This window comes from Drosophila persimilis, unplaced genomic scaffold (assembly GCF_003286085.1).
Source record: "Drosophila persimilis strain 14011-0111.01,24,50 unplaced genomic scaffold, DperRS2 tig00000191-arrow-pilon, whole genome shotgun sequence".
Lineage (NCBI taxonomy): Eukaryota > Metazoa > Arthropoda > Insecta > Diptera > Drosophilidae > Drosophila > Drosophila persimilis.
The window spans coordinates 3,206,376-3,218,216 of record NW_020825298.1 but is presented as its reverse complement, the minus strand read 5'-3'; the positions used below and the strand labels follow the sequence as shown (position 1 = coordinate 3,218,216).

At 43.1% G+C, this 11,841-nt stretch overlaps 1 long non-coding RNA gene across 1 annotated transcript; it reads left to right on the top strand.

The window, feature by feature from the left end:
• The first annotated feature begins 9,904 nt into the window (after nucleotides 1-9,904).
• On the top strand, nucleotides 9,905-10,277 carry LOC113565762. Its single transcript, XR_003408775.1, has 2 exons — nucleotides 9,905-10,047; nucleotides 10,121-10,277. It is a non-coding gene; the product is annotated as an uncharacterized LOC113565762 (long non-coding RNA).
• Nucleotides 10,278-11,841: the final 1,564 nt, after the last annotated feature.

The following is an 11,841-nucleotide window of genomic DNA, read 5'->3' as shown; positions in this document are numbered from 1 at the left end:
GTTGGACTAAAAAGTACCCTGTATGTACCCTTTGTTGGACGATTCTGGGACCGACTTAGCTGCCTAAAGGAGCTGAACAGACAAAGAAACAGAAGCCGAGCGAGCAGAGGGCCAAGCTCTGCCTCTTTAAAAAGAGTATGGAAATTCTAGTAACTTCGTAAACCATTTTCCAACCTCCCCACGTTTGTTGGTACACTTTTCCTCAATTCAAAGCCCGACCGAAACTAAGTTCGTGACTTTATGCGATGCAATTGTTTATTCATTTTCACACTCCGTCACCTGCGATGTGTATCTTTTCCTAGGAAGGAAATCCTATCCAAAAAGAGTTCATTAGGAAACACATATACGTGCAGCAGCCATTCACGTCTCGGCAGTGCCTTAATCTAGTCGGGGGAAAATAAATTTAAAATTACATTTTGTCTATGTAATAAGGAAGGGGTTTTGGAATGGATTTGGAATGGATTGGGGTGTAAGTGGGGGGGTTGGGGGGTTCGGGTGCCATGACAGCACGACAGCACGGCAGCATCCTCCACTCGAAATCAACGCCAAATGTGAGTTGCTTTTACAAGCGCCGCGGGTGCCCTGACAAGGACAAGGACTGTGATGGGAATCCGAACCCCAAACCGAAGCCCCATATGGCTGCTGGGGCGCCAAGTGCATTGGAATGTGTGGCAGCTGCAATTGTGCGGCAATAAATTATTGTGCAACACGCAGACATCGGAGAGGGGCACCGGCACCGCCACCGGCACCAGCCACTGACTGAACTCCACTCTGAGTGAGTGAGTGGCAGAGGCGGAGGCGGAGGCAGTGAGGAAGAGGTGGGAGTGGCAGTGGCAGTCTCTGGCTGCTGGCATGGTAATGAATGCTACGAAAATTTTTTAACAATTTTTTAACTTAAAAATTACGACAGCACTGACAATTCGCCATAAAAAGCGACGCGTCGGCGGATGCGGAGGATGCCTGCCCTCGGCTGACTTTGTGCTGACTCGACTGTGACTATGGCAGTCCTTTCTTCCCCTCCCCTCCCCCCAAAAAAACATGGGGAATGTCGACTGGAGATGAGTGCGTGAGGCGACTGGCAGATATAAGAAGTTTTCAAAGGGTTTGGAGACCATTTGGTCACGATTGTGGGCTGGAATTTTAGACGAGAATTTTCAGTTGAAGGCAGAAGAAGGCTAGACGAAAGAGTTGGAGCTGGAAAAAGGGCTTGGAAATTATGCAACTAAACTGGGGATCATAGGTGTGCTATGTGGTGGCCTAGGAGGTGCCTAGAAGGTGCCTGGAAGTTGCCTGGAAGGTGCCTGAAAGGTGCTTAAAAGGTGCCTGGAGGTTGACAGAAAATTAAAATTTATATTAAAGCTACCAGAAAATGGCATCGAAAGGGACAACCCAAGGTACCAACCATCTCTAGATTGTTAATTATTGAATATGCCGTATATTTGGAGAGTATTTTAGTTACCCTTCCAGACAATTTCCTTCTTTTGAGAGTCGGCTGCTTCTTATCAACATCCCATCGCTTGAAAGCCGTAGAACTTGGCGTGGAATTCTCTTTCCCCATGGACTTCTCTCTGGTGAGGTAGAATCCACTGCCCTCATTGGTCTCAATAGAGTTGGTGTCCCGTCCTTGTTGAACTCTAAACCATAAACAATAGATGTTTAAAACCTTTAAGTGAGAGGTCCAGAAGGGCCAACAGAAGAGATATATTTCCATCAGTACTTTTTTCAATGACACCTGTTAGATCTATTGATTATCCTTTCTGTAAGTCTCTCCGGGAGTCTTGTCACCAAATCTAAACAAGTTTCTATTCGTTAATCTTCTTTTGGGAGAGTAATATATTATCTACCTATCTATCTATCTATCTATATAAAAAAGGCCTATAGATCTACTAATATCTATCTATCGATCTTTTACAAAATACAAAGAGATTAGGCCATAGAAAATGAAAAAAAAACCAGAAGCATCCCAACATTTAAGGAAAAAAATCGCCAAAAAACCAAGTAAAATCGAATGTATCTCTGGTTTAACCGATTCCCACCTGCACTGCCCGCAGTTCGTGCTTCGTGTCACGCGGTCATCTCTAGACGCCGAGTCGTCCTGATTGCTGACTGCTCCGTTGGCATTTTTGCTTTTGTTACACCCATTCGATGTACCTTGGAATACGCATACGTGTACACACACTCGTATCTGTGTGTGCGTGTAAGTGCATGTAAGGACCATGTGTGAGTGTGTGTGTGTGTGTGCAATATTTTACTTTGTGAAAATAGGAGGAGGCGCGCGGTGGGTGGGGGTGGGGTCGGTTCAGGCTCATTTGTCAAACGTCACGACTTGATGATGCAATTGTTGTTTGTGCCACACGCCTGTCATGCCACCAGTTTGCATGCAGATTTATGCCCTGCCCCGTCGTCGACTTATTTAAATGCGACTTCGGGACTTTTCTTTTTGGGGAGCAGCATTCGCATCCAGGGCTGAGGGCCCTTGGCCGCCGATCATCCCATTTATGGCTTATTTATGCAAGTTTCTCTTAAAACAAAAACTCTGTCAACTGTCAGTTGGCATTTTGATTGACACAAAAGCTTTTTACCTGTTTTTTTAGGCCAAGTAAACAGATCGTATTACTTGCACCCCACCCACTAACAACGGGGGAGGGTTACTCGTCAAAGGAATAACACTTAAAGACAGCGACACACCCCCCCGGGAAAGCCACCCCTCGAATGACAATTTATGCGCTTTTAAAGAGTGTATCTTTTGCTGGCAGCATCTCCCCCTCTTGTTTATCTTTTACTTTCATTCGTTTTTCCTTCTTTTTGCTTAACGCTCGCTTGCATTTCGGTCGTGGACCCAAGAAAATATTATTCTTTAATTTCTGCGCTATTGCATTTTCCTACCTTTGGAATGTGCAGGCGATTCTCTCACTCTCTCTCTCTCGCTCTCTCTCTCCGGCCTGCCCTGCCAAAAGGCATAAATATACAATGGAAAAATGGCAAATGCTAGAGCCATAGACAGATTTACCTTCTGGAAAAGTTCTTCTTCATATTTTCCCTTGGATGAAACTTTGCAATTGGTTTCCATCTCTCCCTCTCTCTCTCTTTCTTTTCCGCTTTCTTTACAATTTTTTACTTGATATTTTTGAGGATTGCATCGCTTACAGAAATCGCTGCTGCACAAGTTTGGGGCGCCACAGAACTAACTTTGATGCATAAACTTTTGCTTTGGCAGTCGGCAGTCGGCAGTCGGTAGTCGGGGGAATGAATGAAATACACACTTCCTTCTCTCTTTGCCATCTTTCTTCTTTCTTCGGTCGCTCCTTTTCTCCCCTTTCTTTTTGGCATCTCAAGCTGTTTAATTGTCAGGCAAATTTCGCCTGCTTCATTGAATTCAAAGTAAACTTTGTGGCCGCTTCCAAAAGCATATTGTCAGGGGTTATGCTCTTGAGAAAAGGCAGGAGACATTCCCATGGCTGCTGCCTGCAAGGAATATCGATGAAAAGTCGCTGAAAGTTTTCACACACGTTGTGAAAGGATGTGGCTAAAGGAGAAAGGTACATACATATTTTAAGGGATTTTGGGTATTTCTTGAAATTTTTATCTATATTTTGTTCAAATTATTCTATGATTTTTGCATCAATATTTTAAGGAAAGGGGATGTATTTTTTTCAGTCCTGTTCTCTACCGTTTCCTCCACCATCTCCTGGGAAGGGGCCTCGTTTTCTCGTTTTATCCTCGCGTTCTTTATTTTGAAAAAGAGTGAGAATATTTTTCTGGTGGAAATGATTGTTTTTCTGATGTATAAGTATCTTATTTCATGTAGAATTTACACTTTTCATGCATTAAATGCATATTTATGCCATGCCATTCAACGTTTTGGGACAGTTTATAGAAACATGGAAAATTGGTATTATAGTTTCACATTCTTTGGGGAATTCTAACGATTAGTAGCTAATTCTAAAATTAAGGCCACTCAAAAACTAACCTCTAAAAATGGGACCATCACATACAAAATTTTGAATCGAAAAAACAAATTGTCAAAGCTGTAAAAAGATTAAAAATTGTAGAAAACTTCAACTTTGGGTGGCTATATCTTCAGATATATACACACCATGAAGACGAATCAAAAATCCTGTGAAGGATTGTACAATTTTCCTTTCTTTCCATTAATTTATGTGAAAATAAGCGCTGCCGTTTTCGAGTGAAAATTATAAAAGTGGATAAAGTCACAGAATCGTGGTTTTTTAATTTCCTTAAAAAATATTTTACGGCTATATTTCGTAAATCCAAGTATAAGAAAGTGATCTTTTCAGACAGACCTACAATCTATATTTTTATCTGGTGGAAAATGCATTCAAAAGTTTTATTTTGTCCCAGATCTGTTTAAGCAAAGACCTAAAAATTACTAGAAATATTCTCATTAAATCTAAAAATATTTCCTCTGAAATATGGACCCCTCAGGACAGATTTCCATGTTCATATATTGCATGCCACTCACTGCCACTCTCCTCTTCTTTTCTTTCCCCACCAAAAACTGCCTTCCCCTTCGTCTATTTAGTAACCTTCCCTTGGAATCCCGTTGAAAGTGCATTTGAGAACTACTTTGAGCATTTGCAGGACTAAAACCCGCTAAGCCCAGTGCTGAAAAGGAGACGCGTGGCCCCCATGCCCCCTCCCATTCCCACTCCCCCCCTTCCCCTTCCCGGAGAAGCCTTGTAGCTGCGGCAATACGTGTAAATATTTTGCCATCTCTGTTCGGATGGAGCATTAATCATATTAAAACAGAAAGGCAGACGGCAGACAGCAGACGGGATTTTTTCTTTCCCTTTGGCCTTTGTTCGTATATCCTTTTTATGCTCGCACGAGCCGTACTCTCGCATGGCGTGTAGTCGTCACACAGTGCGTATGATTATTACCACTATTATTAATATTATCATGCACTGGGCTCGTGGGCTCCAGTCGCCGCTCCAGGGGGCTTGTTTCAGTCGACTGTCGACTGTCGATGGGGATGCGAATGTGAATGTGGATCCTGGCATCGTCATTGCAATTATTTACAAAATCAGAGCACGTTCTGGGCTCTGCTTTTATGCGTTTACTGGGGAGGTGGGGGGTGGAGGTGTGTTTGCTGCCTTGTCTTTTGTTTGAGCACTAAAATGCCTTGAGCCGATTCGCTTATTACGACACACAGAGAGCGGGAGAGGGTTGGGGAAAGGACAGACAGGGACACACTTGCCGACAGCCCTCCAGGATCCTCCGTTTAAACGCTTTGTCATAAGTTGGCTGGAGGCCCAGACCCAGGCAGCCCCGAGATCAACACGAAAGGCTTTATTTTTTGCTCAATTTTCACCTTAAATTTTGAGTCTTATTGCCTGATAAGCCATAGTTTTTATCGGCTTGGATATGTTTGCCATTTAATTGGAGTTCTACATGTTGTGGAAGCTAAGAAAAAGAAGTGCCTTGGGATTAGAACTTCTGGATATATGTGATATGATTTGATTCCGCAAAGAAGCCAGCTGATTATTGGGTATTATCGTGCTGTGCAATCCCAAGGACTACTCGAAGGTTCTATAGAAGCTTCTATTGCTTTTCTGTGTCTATGATTTATTACCAAATTCTATAATTATATTCAGACAGGCTTCGATTGTGACTTACTTTTGCGTTTTCACCCAAAAAGTTACGTTTTCGTCTTTGGGTGCTTTCGTTTTCGCAAGTTTTTACTACATTTCCATATGTCCTGTTAAACACAATATTTAGTGCTGTTAAGCGCACAGAATACTCTGTTATGTGTAACATCCGACTTAAGGATAGCCAAAGCGGGCTGCCTCAGCTGTTAGCACGAAAACGAAAAGTGTTGCTGCGTGGTGAGCAATTATTTCAAAGTAAAATTTGAGGTTGGGTTAAATAGAAAATATTTATAAAAATGCCGAAGGCTAAAACGCTTTGGAAATAGTTTCAATTTTATGTCACTGCATCAATAAATCATCTATTTTTTTTCCTTTTGCAATTAACACTCGTTTTATTGCATAAAAAGTAGGAAAATATTACGTTCTGGGAAAACGGTAGCACCAATTTTTCCCTTTTTCAAGATTATCTGAAACCGGAAAACACCACCAAAAACATTGAAAAATTCTAAGCATAAAAATAACAATAATATTTTTAATGCTAGCAATAAACGAAGAAGGAAAATTATATCGTTTTACGCAAAGCGAAAAAAACTTTCAATTAATAAAATAAGGGACTAAAATAAGGGCTAAACTTTTTGGAAGCAATTATTGCAAGTGTTAGACACTTCCCGCCCAGGTCCTGGGCATTGTGCGAAGGGAAGGGAAGGGGAAGTGAGTATATCCTTGTAATAAGCCACTTTCCTTAATGACAAGACATTTGGCAGATCCTTAGCCGACAACTTTTTAATTTCCCAGTTTGCCCATCTCAGGGGCCAGACGGAGACCCAGACGCAGACGCAGACCTTGGCCTACCATCTCGTCCATTAGCATACAGAGAGAGAGACCTTCCGAGTGCAGTCATAAAGAAAAGTTTTGTTGCCCTTTCCCTTACTTTTCCTTGGGCTTTTCCCCTGTTAATCCACGCATGCTCTTCTGTTCCGCAATATCCATTTGGCCCCAAACTCTTCTGCGGGGGGCCCTACCTCTATGGGGGCATGAGGCATGCGGCATGCGGCCCTGTCTATAAGTCTGTCTTCCATCTGGGCGCCCCGTAACTTTTGCGGCAGTGGTTTTAATTTAAATTGACAACATCAAGCAGTTAAGTACTTGCAGCGACATTTTAATAGCTTGTAAGCCCCGCGAGTGACCAAAAAACTTCCCCCTTAACCGAACGCCGAACGGCGAACGCCGAACGGAGGACAACCGAAAGCTGAGCAACAGCCAAACACCTTCTTCCCCTTCCTCCCCCCCAAGACTCCCCTTTTCGCTGGGACGCCACGTAAAGCTAAAGAAAATAAATACAACGGACGCTTATTTACATATTCCCAAACGTAAATACGCGCCATTTTTATTTGCTTGACGTTGCTTTTTTTTTGTATTTTTGTTTGTTTTTTTTTTAATATATATTCGGGCACTCAGCCGGTCGTGTACCCAGTATTCCAGGCGGCGATGTGGAAGCGAATATGTTTGCGAATAACCTTGCTTTTGGATCTTTGAACAACGGGTTTTTAACGATTATTAAGGCTAGAGACAATAGAAGAAAGAAAAAAGGAAACAAAGGCTGTCCACGCGGGATATCTTTATCTCTTTTTCACAGAAGTTTCAGGACTGTTCGTCTCTCTCTCCAGCCCACTATGCTGTCTCTTTCTCTACATCGCTTGGTCTCTGCCGCTCTCTCTTCCAAAGTGGCTTAGCAGTACCTTTCTGACGATGCTCGAGTGCTTCGATAGACCATATTCCGACTCATTTCGAATAAATTGACAAAATTAGTATAAGAATTTTATGATAAATGCGGTTTGATATTCAGGGAAGATTTTCCTTGGACGGATCATAATTAATTTTCCTAAAAGTAGGGCTAATATTTTGAGTATTTTGGGAAAAGTTGGAACTTTATGGCTTGTCACCGTTTTATGGATTCTTTCCTATTTCTTTAAAATTACAAAATAATCTATAAATTATTCAAAATTAAATTAAATTAAAAAATTAAAAATGCAATATAAAAAAATATTGAACTAAAATTCAAAATTCAAATAAAATTTAATAAATATTCAAATTAAAAATTTTATTACAATTAAAAATTTCTTTTATATTCCGTAGCCAATATTTAATTAAAATTAATTTAAAGTTACGAATTAAATTGAAACTAAAACTAAATAAAATTTCAAATTAAAAATTAGATACAAATTAAAAACATTTTTTACACATTTTTAATCAAGTGATTGATTGAGCAAAATTCTCTCTAAGAGAATCTCTAAGAGAATTACAGGGTATACCCCTGGTCGACGCCTTACCCCAGGCTCGCTGTGCTTTGCTGCTGTGTGCTGCCCTCGCTTTTCATTTGATTCTTTATTTTTTACGTTTTTACGTTTTAACGTTTTTCAAGTAAGAATTTGCATAAAGTGAAAACAAGCATTTTAATTTCACTCGTTTCGAGTCGTAGCAAAAATGAAATGTGCGACAGACAGCGGCATACACGATGAGGTAGTAAACGGCACCATTTACCGGTAGCAGAGATCCAACCACCCCCCTAACCCCCCCTTCGAACATTTAGCTCCCCAGAGCGTTAAAAAGTTTTCCATGGCTGGAAAAAAAAGGGAAAACCCCGTAGGTAAGTGAAGGGGGACGGGTGGGGGACGGGGGAGACGGGTGGGACAGTCGTAATTGTTGGGGGACGGACCCAAAGTGCAGGGCAAAAAGCGCAATGCCAACAGACGACAAAAACAAACCAATTTAAATTAGACTGAAGGGATCCTTAGATCCTCCGTTTCTTCCGAAAGTGTGGGGGGGGTGGTGCAGAGGGTGGGGGGGTGGAAGTGTTGAAAACTTTGGGCTTCAACTTTTGACATTTGCATTTGCACTAAATGGAAATCCTGGTAGCCCGAACGCGGCGGCGGGGGGCTTAGAGCGGGAGCCCCATGATAAATGTCCCATTGTCTGGCCTCCAATCTCGCATCTATATCTGTGTGCCCCCCTGTGTGCCCCCTGTGTGCCCCCTGTGTGTGTGTTCCATGAGGTAACATTATGAAAACAATTTCTGGACAGATAACCGCAGTGGCAGTGGGTGGAGGGGGGACATTCTCCCACTGCCACTGCCCCCCCTTCCAATCGCCATCTGAGGTGCTTCCTGGGGGTAGCATTCGAAATGGGACACATGCCACGCTGTGGCAGTTTAATATAATTTAAACCTAAACACATACCCACACACACACGCACACATTTATAGTATTTCAAGTGGCATTTGTGTCCTTCGTGTGCGTGTGTGTGTGTGCTGGGGGCTTGTCAAGTAGCCGCCGCGTAGCCGTCTGCCATTTGACGCTCGGACCCATAAATTATCAGACACTTGGCACACAGGGAACCCAGGGAAGGCCTTCGTCTACCGAAGGCCGTCTTCACATTTCTGGTTAGTCATTTGCCCGGCCCCTTGCCCCCACACGGCACACAGATACTCGCAGACACACACAAAAACAAAACTATTAAGTGGGCATAAAACTGGCTATCCACCTCCACTCCACTCCCCTCCCCGCCCCTCCACTTGAAGGACCAGCACTTCTAGACCCCGAATACCAGGGGCAGGGCGGCCAACCCTCGGACTAATGGAATATGCAAAAACATTCCAGTAAAGGAGCTACAATAAATCCCAAATATTCTGCAACATTTCAGGAGATATGTATGCGGGTGTGTGTGTGCTTCTGATAGGTTTAAGACCGTCCACAGTCCATTAAATCGGTTTATAAGCCAACAGAGCTTAGGCCTCGAATAATATGAGAGATTTTGTGGGGGATCTTTAGTGCGTTTAAGAAAAACAAGAGCTGGGATCTGGCTTTGGCCTCAACCACATCTCAGATAAGGAGAGAATTAGTAGAGATCTTTCTCGGAAAGGTCGAAGACTGGGAACCTTTAGGGCTCTTTTTTAAGCACTGTGTTATCTAAGGGCTCTACAATCTGTGGTAGAAGGAAGCACTCGAAGTCTTCGACCTTGTCTAAATTCTGTCCCTGAATGAATGAAAGAAGTCTCTGGGAGGAATCGCTGTCCTCTTTCTTTCCAATTGGTTTCCCTCATCGCTTTAGAAACACTCGAAGGTCCAACGAGAGAGAGAGACTCCGTAAAGGTAGCGGATCCAATCCAATACGGAAGTGGCATTCCTATAATACTCTATGCCACGCTTCTAACGTGCCTTGTCCTTGAAATCGATTTGCTTTGCGAGAAACCCACTCGAAAACGATCCCAAACTTCCTTCAGTTGAAGAAAACCCTCAGCTCCACACGGTTGTTGTTTTATTTGCCCTGATGATCGTTAGAAGGCTGTAGGATCGTTCGTCCCCTTCATCCTGATCTTCCGAGAGTGTTACATTGGCCTTAACCACAATACAAACGGAGTGTGCTTTCATCTTGGGAGGAGGTGGGCCCTTCTAGCGATATTACACCTGCCATAAGTCCAATAAGTCCCTCTAACACATGATCCATCCGCGCAGCACCCTCTGATGGGATGGCAGCACTACGACGTTACACCTCTAATGAGATCTGGATCTCGACATTCCCCCCAGAAATCTTTTCAAGCCATTGGGCATTTCAGCGGAAATGTCCATCAGGGCGAGAGAACAAAGAACATTAAAAGTCTATTAGAACACATTTCCGTGTATTTTTGTCTCTAAATTTAAACCGATTGCCATAGAATTTCATTAACTCGTTACGCGTCGGGAAGCGGAGATTCAGGAGTGACCAGGAGACGCCTCGTGGCGGCTTGGGCCAGCAAAACAGAGAACAGTGGACATAGTTTCAAGAGGTTGTGATGTAGAGCAAATCGTGCAGTCGATCTGGTAGTGGTAGAGCGTTTTTCGAAGTATGAAGAAGAGGTCTGGCGAGTGCTAAAGATGAAAACCAGGAAGACTGAGATCAGACTGACCGTGACGGACAAATGAGATGATTTAGTCGCTATAATCGAGAGATACACTGCTACAGCCGAAGTCTCAAGTATTTTTGCAGTCATGTTTTTATAGTCCAGTTTTCAGAGTCATGTTTTCTTGAACTATTATTTCCCAGTAGATAAATGATTCTTGCTAAAAATTATTCCTCAAACTTTCTCTAACATATTGAGGTATCTAAAAAATCTCCCAGAAAATTTCCCCCAATCTAGGCTATTCTTTAACGCTAGACCGTAACGCTAGAGCGGAAATATCAATATGTATTTCCCTTTTTGGAATAACAATCATTCCCCATTAAATGCAAACCAAAGTTTTAAGCGCAGAATATAAATAAAAATACAATAAAAATACAAAATAGTTGCTTTATGCATACCCCTACCCACCGCAGCGCATTCCGCCACTAACTTTTAATTACTTTTACTTTAACGACTTTCTCCACACATTCACCGACTACAAATTTCGCATCGGGGGTTATTTTTTGTGTGATTTCAGCTGCGGCCACAATTGCATGTGTAAACGACACAATTTATTGGGCAATTTATTTATTGGCAACTAATTTGGCATTGATTTCAATAAATTTGCATTTAATTGGTTGGACTCGTGTTTTGTTGGGGTTTTTTTTTCGGTGTGTGTTTCTGTGGCAAGTGGCAAGTGGCAGGCACTTCATTGGCTTAATTGACAAAATCGTGGCGAGAACGTGGCCAACAGGTAGACATTGCAGGGCATTGCATGTGCAATGAGCACTGGAGCTGGCGTGTTGGCCAGGCCTTTAATGGGATGGCTAGACCCCCAATCAATAGGAAAAACTTTGCCACCATCCGCCAGCCCCCCCGCCCCCTCTCTGCCGCAGACATTGTCAAGCGCAAAGTTTTGCTCCTTGGGCGGCTACAGGGAATATCTCCAGGGACATCGCCTGAGTGGAGTCTCTGTCTCTTTGCCTTGTGGGGATGGGGGTGGGGGTGCGGGGGTGCTGTGCATTTAACTGCCACGGGGTGGCAGCTCAAATGTCAAGGATCTGAACAAGGAAGGCGCTGGAAGCTGGAAGGGCAAGTGCATGTTTGCCGCTCACCCCTCAGGGGTGGTTTCGGCCAGGTCTAAAAAGTCAATCACAATTCCCAGTGCAATCACGGCACGCGTATTAATATTTAAAGAGGTCATCGGAATTGCTTTCCTTCTGTCTTTGGCATCGGCATCGGCATCGCCTTGTGCAGAGTTTAAGATAAGAATGGCCCCAGAATTTGTGGCCTGCAATATTTTCCACTTATTTGACG